This window comes from Neopsephotus bourkii, unplaced genomic scaffold (assembly GCF_033783945.1).
Source record: "Neopsephotus bourkii isolate Nb327-2 ecotype Australia unplaced genomic scaffold, CSIRO-AGI_Nbou_v1 NB_1358, whole genome shotgun sequence".
Classification (NCBI taxonomy): Eukaryota; Metazoa; Chordata; class Aves; order Psittaciformes; family Psittacidae; genus Neopsephotus; species Neopsephotus bourkii.
Window position 1 is genome coordinate 4,812,483 of NW_026901837.1, and position 11,981 is coordinate 4,824,463.

An 11,981-nucleotide genomic window follows, 5' to 3' on the forward strand; every position below is an offset into this window, starting at 1 on the left:
GGCTCTGTCAATGTTGCTTTCTAAGCAGAGGTCTCTGGGCTGATGTTTATTGATGTTTTTGGGTATAGTGTGTCGAAGGGCCTTCCTTCAAGTGGCTGCCCCATAAAGTGAGTGGTACAGCAGGAACCTAGTCAGAGATGTGTTTTCTCATTGAATTACATGTGATTGTCAATAGTTTGGTAGTTAGAAAGTTGAAGCTTACTGTAAGATGTAGTTATGTTGTCTTCTTAAATATGCTGTTTTAAACTGTGACAGGAGATGCTTTAAAAAAATAAAATAAAATCCACCAGTGTTGCTGTTCGCAACCATTTTCTTTGTGTACATGAACTAGATATAAGGATGAAGAGCTTTTAGAACCATGTGCTCAAACAAACAGAACTGAAGCTGCTTGTTTAGCTTTGTGCTTCTGGAGACATCTTCCCCCCCTTATTCTCCAGTCTCTGGGTCTGTGCCTGCCCTCTGTGATTGTTGGTCTTCTACAACCTGAACCACATCTCTTGGATCATCTTCCTCAGCATCTCTGGGAAGCACTGAACCCACAAGGAGCAGCACCAGGTTCCCTACCCCCTGCTTGCATGCTATGCTCCTAGACAGTCCTTGGCAAGTATGAGAGCAGTTATAAATTGGTCCTACCTGGTCATAAGCTGGGAGGGCTGATAATGAGCTCTGCAGGAACGTGGCTTGCACTGCCAGGCTAGGCCAGCTCTGCATAAATGCAGGCCATGCTTGGTGTGAAAGAAACTCTTTTAGAAGGATTTCTGGGATAAAGATTCACGAGATTTTCCAGGCTGATTCTGCCTTTGTAGGAACTGTGGGGAGGTACATGCATAGCTTTGAGATCTTCAGGAGCAACACTGACTCCTGAAGTACATCAGTGTTGTGCTTTATGCAGCTGAAATTCCATTGCCTGAACCAGTTTGGGTAGTGGGAACAGTCTTGATGGGAAATGAGATATACTAGTCCTTTTGTAGATAAGACTCATTTCAGAAGTAGGGAGACAGGAATGAGCCTGGGAAGGAGCACAGAAAGCAGAGTTTTGCTTTGGCATCCAGAATCCAGTATAGGAACATGGAAAATTTAATAACTTCTGGCTTCTATGCCATCTCCAACAGTTCAGAAAATCAACAGATCACAAAAATCACTTTGAGGTGATTAAAGATTAAACGAAAGGATAAACAGACTGACTGTAAACCTGTCTCTTCCTTTCCTTCCCCACTCTCTGCACATAACCAGTCAGTTAGGTGAATGCCAGAAGGGCCAGGTGTCCTCCCTTTCCCTCCTGCTACTACCATGAAGTTTCAGGATACCTTTCAGTGCTTTCCTGGAGCTTTGCAGCTGTGCATTATGGCTTTCGAGGGGAATTGGCTAGATAACATGCTTTGCCTCCTCAGACAGTAATTACTTCAATGGAATTACTAGCACAAAGAAACATTTCTCAGGTGAATGAGTACAGCACAAACATGCAGGTTATATTTCTGCAAACTGCAAATAGAGCCCAATCATTCATGCAGCTCCTCCTTCCAATGCCAGCCTCTCCTCCCCTACTTTCTGAAGAGAACTGATAGGGAATAGTTTGTGCTTATAAATAAATATGCACAGTAGAGTTAATGAGCTGTGGAAACTGTCGCAGAGGCAGCCAAAGACATTTTTCAGAGAAGGGATCACACATCTTTTTGGTACTACAAACAAGGCTATTTCTTTAGTAACTGAAGCAAAAAACAAACAAAACAAAGCAAAACAAAAAAAGGAAAAAATCTTCATTTAAGACTGACCAGAATGTACATAATTTAGAAAAAAAGGAAATCCCACCCCAAGACATCTGAAAATACCTTTTTTATTATTATTGTTTTAATCATTATAAATGTGAAAAGAATATCCTGGGGTCAGTTCAGAAAGCTTCTGGAAAAAATCATGTAGCCTCCTCTACATTTCTTGGAAATCTCATCCATGATGGGAGAGATCTGGGTCCCAATCAGATCTTCCACTCTTTTTTACCTGAGGCTATGATTTGACATAACAGTAGGCTACCCTACGTGTTCCCACCCCTGCAACTGTTCCATGACAATTTGTACAGTTACACTGTGATCTGAATTAAGTAAGACTCTGGCAGAAAAATGACTTGGCAAAAGAATGTACCTGGGTTTTTTTTTCCCTAATAGAGATGGGTTTATTTCAGTGGCTCATGGCACCCCTGGTGAAGAGACAGCAAGAAAGATTGAGCAGATTTTACTGGTAATTAATACATTATAGTGTCAACACCAATCAAAAGTGCCTTTATCTGTATTGACTTATTATTTTCTATTCCAAGAAGGGCTTATGTAAATTAAAATCATGCACCGTCAGGCACAGAGAACCTTATATTCACGGCAGGAGTAGTAATTGAAATAATGATTTCCTACTACCTCATATTTACTTAGAATTTCATACAAAATCCACAGAAAAACAGCACACCATTATTGCATAAAAGCAGTCCTTTGGATCAGAATATTCTTTAAAGGCCAAAAAAGCGCCTCTGTAAATGTTTGAAAAAAAACCTTGCAAACTTCCATTACTGAAGTGGCTCATCTCAACGCAAAATGACCTCCTTCTCAAGGACTCCTGAGCAGCAACCTGCATGCTGTACCAAAATGCATGCTGGGCAATGCTGTCCTGTTTAACCCAGAGGGACTGCCGTTTAAAACGAAAGATGTCAGGGCTGAAGCTTAAGCTACCAGCTATTCAAATATTTATAAAAGAACAAGGGGGCTGAAGTTTTTGAGAGATTTCTATCGTAAGAGTATGAAAGAATAACGGTAGCTATGAGATTTAAGACATCTTTAATTCTATAGCTGCCCAAAGCAAGACTGAAGTGCTTTTGAAATGTGTCTTTGCATTTCCTCTCTTCTTTTCCAAATGGTCACAGATCACCAAAAGGCTTAAAGCCATTTACATTTAATCTCAAGACTCCCATATGAGTTTAAGAATTTCACTGATTGATTTGACATGAACTTGGGAGGTACTCTTAAATTCAACCAATGCCCAAAATTTTCACAGTTGTTATGGAACAGGAATCTGGAGAAACAGAACAAAACATGTTCTGGAATGGAAAATGGAAATATTGTTTGTTTTCATTCAGATGATCAAAGGTGGGTTTACTCTTTGGAGTTTGCCATCTAAATGAAAAAAAAAAATTGTAATCTGAAAAAATAGTTCTGGTACTAGGCATTTTAATTAAAAAATGTCAAAACTTTTTTTTTTTTTTCTCAGAGAAATTTGCAAATGCACATTAGGGGAAATTTATGCTGTCCATGGTTATGCAAGAGAGGATTTGAATAAGAATTAGTTAAGATCAGCAAATTATACAAAATTCTCTGAAATGTTTTAACTCCTGAACTGTTGTTCCATATTTAGTTAGCATCCAATTGCATGGCTGGTAGTCAAAGAGAGAATATAGAGATAATTGATCTTCCATATGTATCCTCTACAGTAACAGGAACAGAGTGCATTCCTTTGGCTTATGCAGAAGACATACAAATAAGAAATCACTTTTTTTTTCTAATAATTTGTTCTCCAACTTTATTTTTGCAGTGTATTTTGTATTCTGTGATCACAGTGGCTTTACTTTGAAAGAATTACATCTGAGCTACAAGGGTGTGATTTACTGGAAATGAAGCCCATTATAGATAATTAACTGTAGTGTATTATTATAAATCTTTTTTTATTTAAGAGAAGTTTTTCCTCTCTTTCCCTAGGGTGTGTTCCATCTGCTCCAGGATAGGAGGTAGAAAGGGAAGCTATTTATTTTTCATGTTTTTAAAGGCACAGAGAGCGTTAGCTGGATTCTACTGTTGTAAGACATTTTTTCCTGTACATTTCTCCCTGATACTGTCTGTATTGCTGAGCCATAATTATTGTGGCCAAGGACAAGGTCACCTGGGAGATCAACAAGTCATTATAAAGAGACTGAGAAGCGTGAGAATGGACTAGAGACTTACCTGAGGCATGGACATCATTCCCCCAAATCCCTTTTGAGACTACTGGCTGCTAGTGGGCAACCTGGAGCAGCATGTAGCCTTTCCTCTCCAAGCTCCATCCTCCCCTTTCTTTGGTATGACCAACTGGACATATGCAAGTCGTGGCTGACCTCTGAAACTTTGGAGCACTGCAAAAATGGAGTGTGTTAAAGCATCTTTATCAGAGGAGGGCGATGCCTGCTGACTTGAGGGGATTGCTGAGAAAGCTGCAAGGCTTTTGCCCTTGCCTCAATAACAAACATCAGCTTCACTGAGTATGTTTTAAAGTGCATTGGTCTGAACAGAAAGGGAAGGCCCTGGAAGACATGGCCCTGAGAGCTAATTTTGATACACTTTTCATACATTAGAAGCAGATATAAAACATTACAAAATCTCTCCGGTGTGTTGGTTTCCTGCAGTTGATTTACAGGCTGTGACAGAAAATCCATTTCTGTTCCTGTAGATGCTAAATTCATTACCTTGCCACAGAATTCAGATTCTCCACTTCTCCTTGAACTTCAGCTTGTTGCTATGACAACCAGTGCCAGACAATATATTTTTTCTTCCCACTATTTTCCATTGGCACAGTTGCATATTGCAGTTAAAATAGTACTCTTTTGCAATATTAAAACAAAACCTTGAAAACACAAAAATCACTGTGTTTTATTACATGGGTTCCCCCTATACTGTGACTTGAGGCCATACATATGCAGAATAAATCTGATTAATCACAATACAATAAAAATCACATTTTGTCATAGCTGTACTCACAATGTTTGGTTGTTGGTTTTTTTTTTTTCTTTTTTCCTTCTTTCAAACTTTTCCACAGCTGGACATTTTGGGTTACACTAAAATGCTTTTGAAATGGCCACAAAGATTGCATTTTTCTTCAGTAAATAACTGGTTATTCTTCCCTGTTTCAGATGTTGACTCCACTTACAGCTGTCAGAAGTATTCAGGGATTAGCTTGCCGATAAAAGTCCATGCAGTTTTGAGCTCATCTCTCTCTTAAGCCTTGTTAAAATTCCAAATTGGTTTCTGAGGAGGGGGGTATCCGATCTTTCCTGCAAGAAATCTAAGGAATGTCAGAAGGATGGAATTTTAATCAGTCAATCAATAAATGGCCCTCACTCTCCTGAGCAAGATAGAAGGCTGACAATATAAGGCAAGTACTGCAAGGCAGGCATTGAAAACTGTTGCCTTGGCATCAAGTGGGAGACCAGTCAGTGGATGAACTTAATTTTGGTATTATGCTGGTTGTCAGTGCCCTGGCCAAAGCCAGAAGGAATTGTACAGGCAGTTACGCTGCAAAATGCCAATGTAAGAGAAGTGTTAAACTTGCTTTTTTTTTTTTTTTCTCTTCACGTATATCATGGAATAATATTACTCTGCATCTACCTTTCCACATGTCTTCCATGACTGTTTAATTTTTCAGTTGGTTTTACTGCACCATTCTTACTACAGTGTATAAGGGAGATAGAACTGCTAATAAATTGATTTTCTTGACAGCTCTCTGAGATGAAAGCGTACTGCTACCCAGGCTTGTGAGAGCTACATAAGTGACATGAAAGTTAATGCTCAAACTCTATAGAACTGGTCATACAATCTGAGAAGCCCATGGACTAATTTACAGAGTCTTTAACTTTTCATGATCCAGGGGACAAACAATCCTTGACTGCAGTTACAGCTGTGAGTCCTCTAATACTAAAGACCTAACCTTTAGAGATTTAACCCTTTAAACCTAATTAACAACACAGCCCTGATTCATTCTCAGAATCATAGAATCATAGAATCATAACCCCAGGTTCCAGTGTAGGTTGGGGAACGACCTGTTAGAGAGCAGTGTAGGGGAGAGGGACCTGGGGGTCCTAGTGGAAGACAGGGTGACCATGAGCTGGCACTGTGCCCTTGTGGCCAAGAAGGCCAATGGCATCCTGGGGTGTATTAGAAGGGGGGTGGTTAGTAGGTCGAGAGAGGTCCTCCTTCCCCTCTACTCTGCCCTGGTGAGACTCCATCTAGAATATTGTGTCCAGTTCTGGGCCCCTCAGTTTAAGAAGGACAGGGACCTGCTGGAGAGAGTCCAGCGCAGGGCAACTAAGATGATTAAGGGAGTGGAGCATCTCCCTCATGAGGAAAGACTGAGGGAGCTGGGTCTCTATAGTTTGCAGAAGAGGAGATTGAGGGGTGACCTTATTAGTGTATATAAATATATAAAGGGGGAGTGTCACGAGGATGGAGCCAGGCTCTTCTCAGTGGCAAACAATGATGGGACAAGGGGCAATGGGTACAAACTGGAACACAAGAGGTTCCACTTAAACTTGAGAAGAAACTTCTTCTCAGTGAGGGTGACGGAACACTGGACCAGGCTGCCCAGGGAGGTTGTGGAGTCTCCTTCTCTGGAGACATTCAAAACCCGCCTGGACACATTCCTGTGTAACCTTATCTAGGTGTTCCTGCTCTGGCAGGGGGATTGGACTAGATGATCTTTTGAGGTCCCTTCCAATCTCTAACATACTGTGATACTGTGATAGAATCAGCTAGGTTGGAGAAGATCTTTAAGATCATCATGTCCATCAAGGTATCCTGTAGGAAAATTGCAAGGTGATCATGCATTCAAAGTTCATACTAAAATGCATTAATAAAAGGAATGAATTGATGTCAGTGTATGCTGTTTAGTTCTAGGGTTTCCTATTTTTTTTAATATTTAAATATGGAGCTGTAATATTACTGTAAGGCTTTGTTAATGGTTATCTCATTTTTATTTATTCAAGTAGTGTATTTAGTCTGACTTACTCAGCATTGCTGAGCATTCTTATTTCAATAGCTATGCTATATCACTTCTGTGCTTTCTGCAGAAATCTGTGCCCTATGTTTTGGTAACCTCCATCCGAGGAAACACTGGAGAAGACTTCTGTCTCTGCATGATCCTAGGTCCTGTTACATATGCACTGGACTTTTTCCCTGGACGTTTTCTTCACCCACTTAGCACTTTCTATTACAGTCAAACAACTTGCTTATCTTCCTTGGGATGATGGGGTATTTCTCACCTAATACTTGATGTCCAAAAGCTAGACCTTTAAAGCTGAAACATGCCCACCCTTGGCAGTAGATGGGGAGAAACGCTGTCCTTCAGGGTGACTTTTGTCTGAGATCTGAGGTAGAGTGAAACAAGGGTGAGGTCTCTGTTTTATGTTTATCATTTTGTGTTTGCCAACAGCACCACTTTTTTTTCCCTATGAGGTACAAGAGACCTCATTCTTTAGGGCACATTTAATGCGTCATAGATCCAGGCCCAGAATCTTTCATCTTGACCCTCTGTTACTTTTTATTACTCTATACAGATGCAAATATGTGGTTTTGTCATTTTTGCTCAGTCATTTGTGTAAAAGTTTGCATATGAAATGAAAATTATAAACTTTCCTGAAAAGGCACATCTTCTAAGGCCTTTCCAGCACTTACATTTCACTATCAGTTATATTGCTCATTTTTACTCTATCATTACCGTGAAATTAGATGTGCCAGAGTTTGACACTATACGGATAAATGCCAGAGAGCTCAGTACATCTGGTTTCAATAACAACAGCAATAATTTCCAGTATTTGTTTTCATAACGAAGGACCAGAGTCCAGGAGCATTACTGCTGAGAAGAGCACTGAAAGTGAGAAGGGCATATAGTTTATTACACATACAAAAACTATGTTAAAAGAACATTATTAAGGTTGTAAAGTCAAACACTTGAGGCTTAGGAAATGCCAGAATTAAGGTGGTCTGTGCAACTTTAATTTGACCTCATCAATGTATGCCTCAAGACAGTCTTTAGTTACATGAATGTATATGATTTCTCTCCAAGACACCCACTTCGGTCAGTGCGTAGAAAGTGTAAGTTGCCCATTTAAGGAACAGCTATGCAATACTTATTTTCCTTCTCATGTCTGGCATGTGATGCTTTTACTCTGCTTTGTACAAACTTTGCTCTGAATGAAAATTGGCTAATTTCCTCCCAGGCAGTTCTCTCTTGCTCAGCACTGCTGCAACCGAGAACTTTGTAGCATCATTTTTGAAGAAATCTGTGTTAATAAGTGGCAAGACCCAGCAGAACAGCTTCTGCTGCTTGGAAGAGTGGGTGCCAAGGTCCTGATGCCCACACTGAGGGCGTTTTGCTGCATCCCTGCAGCATATTTTGAACACCCATGTACCTTTGGAGTGCATTAGGTGGAGGCACCTGCAGAAAAACTTCCAGTTTAATCATACCTGAAGAAATCCATCCTCCATACCCCAGAAGGGCTCAGGAATGAAAACTGAGGCACGATGAGTGAAGGTGGCTAGGAGATTTGCTTCAAAACCACACTGCAGATCAGAACTAAGAGGCTATGGTAAGCATACGCTGTGAGACGATCATCTGTTTTGCAGATGTAGGAACCACACACACAGAGGTTAAAGCAAAAAACATCCACTGATTTTGGGTTCTGAATATGAGATACCAGGAATTTAGTCCCTTCAGACTTACCACTTCCAGCAGTTGCTGCTACAATCCTCTCTCTGACAACGCCTTGCTGCAGTCACAGACCCTGTGGACCTGATATTTTCCTGTTTTAGCGTTTCATCCCTGCTGTAATTCAAGCTGACCCCTCACTACACACTAGAATCAGTAAGTCAGATAATCCTATATTAGAAAACTACACAGAGCCAGGGCAAGGGTCATAGCACAGCTTGTTTCCACATGGCTGAATTTTCTCCCTCCCTTGCAGCATTCCCAGAAAGCTGCATCTATATTGCTTGTTGGGTATATAGTTTTGACCATGCATCCTCCAAGCTGTGACTGGACAGCTGTTCTTGTGTGGAGTATTTTCTCGTCTTTAGCCTGGATAATCATGCAGTTGCCATAGAACAGGCACTATAATTCTGTTTTCTTCCCTTACCGACATCACATTTCCCATATGTGGAGTATGAGCTCATATTTTTTTTCCATGTCCACAGAGCTTGAAATAAATCCAGCTGTATATAGCCAGGAAATTCCAGCACTTGGTATTTCCATTTCCTTAAAATATTCTATTTGTTTTATCTGCATTTAATTTCAGATGGAGGTTGGGGCTGACAAGTTGCTGATCTGTAAACTTTGCTTGGTTTCATCCCCAGAGCACCATGAACTTTCTGTATGAAGGACAGGTACACGCTCATAAATACCAGTGCAGCTTGCTCCTTCACTTGATGTGGGAATGTGGATTTTCTTGTCCAGCCCTCTTACACATATCCCACTAGCACCCATGAAAGTAGAAGAAAATTACTTCTTTATAACTTAATCAGTGTTTTTGCTGACACATTGCCCCAGAACAGTAAGACATCTGACACTACTTTGAGTTTGGACTTGACACTGGCCAATCAGTCAAATTTTCCAATGTCCAGTATGAGGCATGCTGGTAGACAGGCAGACAAAAATACCTATCCTTAAACAAACGAGTGGCACATATTATTAAATTACATTACTTCAGCTGTACTGAGCTGCTTTCTTAATCAAGTGTCATAATGCCAAAATAATGACTAATAGGTGATTGTTAGAAACACTTTCTTGTAGGGAACATGATGGAAGACATAGTCAATGAAAATCTTGCTGGTGTAGAAACCACAGCAATAAACCACAGCTATATGTGTTTTTCATGGTGGATCATCATGCCATATGGATTTTTAATATATGACCTAGTGAGTCCAAACCTTGGCTATTGCTGTTATATATCATTTGTTATAAAGACACCAGACATCTTTGATTTCCCTTGTTGGGTTGAATCTATTTCTGTCTTTAGGTTATTGCTGTTTCAGTATCTATCTCATCTACCACCTTCCTGATTGTTTTTCTTTCTCAATATGCTATTCTCCAAGTGTTTTGAATTGTTTTATGTTGATGGCAATGTATCTTGCTGAAGGCACATTTGTTGAAACATGCTACTTAAGAGCTAATTATAGGGTAGATTATAGTTTTCTTTATAGCAAATGCACTTGACTATTTTAATTTCTTTGCAGAAATAATCAACAACCATCTTAAACACCATACTGCGTATATGTTTGTGAACTTGGTGAATGGATGCTAGGGTTCATGACCTTGCTTTAGTATCTCTTAGATAAGGAAAGACCTTTAATCACTGTAGAAAGAGAGCTTGCATATATGGTAACAGTAACAAGGAAGTAGCAGATTATTCAGAACTGTATTGTAAGAAAGATGTATATGAAAGAGTCTGTATAAGAGTTTAAAAACTTGGGCTAGTTCCCAATCTGATGTTGAGTCTGTGTGTTATTATTGACTTAGCCAGAATTTACTAAGATTTGCTTTGGGAAATATGACCCAGATGGCATTGTTTCCTCATGTTGTTCTTTCTTATTTGTCTGCTCATTTTCCAGCTGATTATATGGGTGGGCTTTTCCAAGCAGGCAGACCTGTCTGAGACCATGCAGGAGAAAAAGCAGTACATTAACACCCCAGCTGAGAGCACTTGGAAGTTATTCCACAGGTTGAGACAAAGGTGTATGGTAAATGCAGACCACTAACACAGAGATTGGGGAAGACTTAACATCTTGTTTTCTGGTGGTTTACTCTAAGATTTACTTCTTTGTTTTTTTCATTATGTAGGAAAGGAATCCCTCTTTTCTTGCCTGGACAACTTCATAAAGAAGATCCAGACATTCCCCTTGACTGCTATTCAGCCCATCTTTGGCAGCAGAAGGAGGTCTCAGCCCCACATAGAGAAACATCAGGAAGGCTAACAGTGAGAACCTTCTGGACCTGTAAGTGACAGCGTATTTTTACACAAACCAAATAGCTGCTACCCCATACTGTGGGTTTAATGTTTGCTATTTTCAACTTTCTCCATTTTGTTACAATGAAATAAGTGTCCCTACTGTTTTTGGTCTATCTGGCTTTAATTTTCTCATACTCCCAGTTTCAAGAAATATATAAGCAAAAAGGAAACCTGACATTTTTCACCACAGTATTTGTCCTTTAGGATTAGATTCAGACAACTTGCTTCAGGTATTAAGTTCAGACGTCTTAATGCCTGAAAAAGAGGCATCCAGCCTTGATGGATTAGGTTCAGTATACTTCCGATGGATGCATGTGCTCACCAGAGGGATAGGATAGAGTAGTGTCAGGGTAGCTGCATCTCTCTGAAGCTCATGAAATTGAATCAGGGCTGTACCTTGCATGATTTCCATCAAATGAGATGCAGAGCACCAAATTTCATGGAAGGGTAAGTGTTTGCCTGCTGTGCTTATATTTCTTTTAGGTCCTTATGGGAAAAGCACAAGGTCCTCCATGCCACGTCAATCAGTCTTGAGAAAAGCACAAGATCCCTCCATGCTACATCACTCAGTCATGAGAGAACTTTGGCAGGAGTGAGGCAACCTAATGACTCAGACAAGGCTGCCTTTATGCACTTGCAGGTGTCTAAGCTGAGGTATGCAGAGAATTTCATAGACCTAGCCTGGATCTTGTTTTCAGTCGCATATCAAAATGTTTGTTGTGCCTAGTTAGCATATATCATACCAAAACCATGCCAAACATGGAAGCAATGGGAGTATGAATAGGAGAATATCACCTCTTAAAACACATTAATAAAGTTTTCAAAAATAAAAATAAGTGGAATTCATTAGTCTAAAGTACAGCCTTTAATCTTTTAAAGGCTAGCATAAGCCTATAACCATCAGAGTACTTAAATGATCGTATAATATCAAAATGTTTAAATGGGCATTCATACAACTAAATTTTAGACCTGTTGTTCTGTTCAGTATGATCTAATGGCTGGTGCACAGAAGCTGTTGCTAGGACTCCTAGGCTCTGTTTCCCTTTTCTGCCAAGATTTACAGCTAATGAGATGCTATTTTCTGCACTCCTTGGCTAGTGCAAAACTGTATTTATTAGGGGTTGTTTTTATGATCTAAGATTTACAATTTCTAATGATCATATGCAAAGTAAACCTTTTATTTACTTAACCACCATGGAAA

The 11,981-nt window shown here is 39.9% G+C and overlaps 1 long non-coding RNA gene across 1 annotated transcript in view; it reads left to right on the forward strand.

Moving 5' to 3' along the window:
* LOC133219508 (uncharacterized) overlaps positions 1-11,220 on the forward strand; it is a 63,341-nt gene extending 52,121 nt beyond the window's left edge. The window contains exon 3 of the long non-coding RNA XR_009727464.1: positions 10,612-11,220. This is a non-coding gene — a long non-coding RNA (uncharacterized LOC133219508). The remainder of the gene's footprint in view (positions 1-10,611) is intronic.
* Positions 11,221-11,981: the final 761 nt, after the last annotated feature.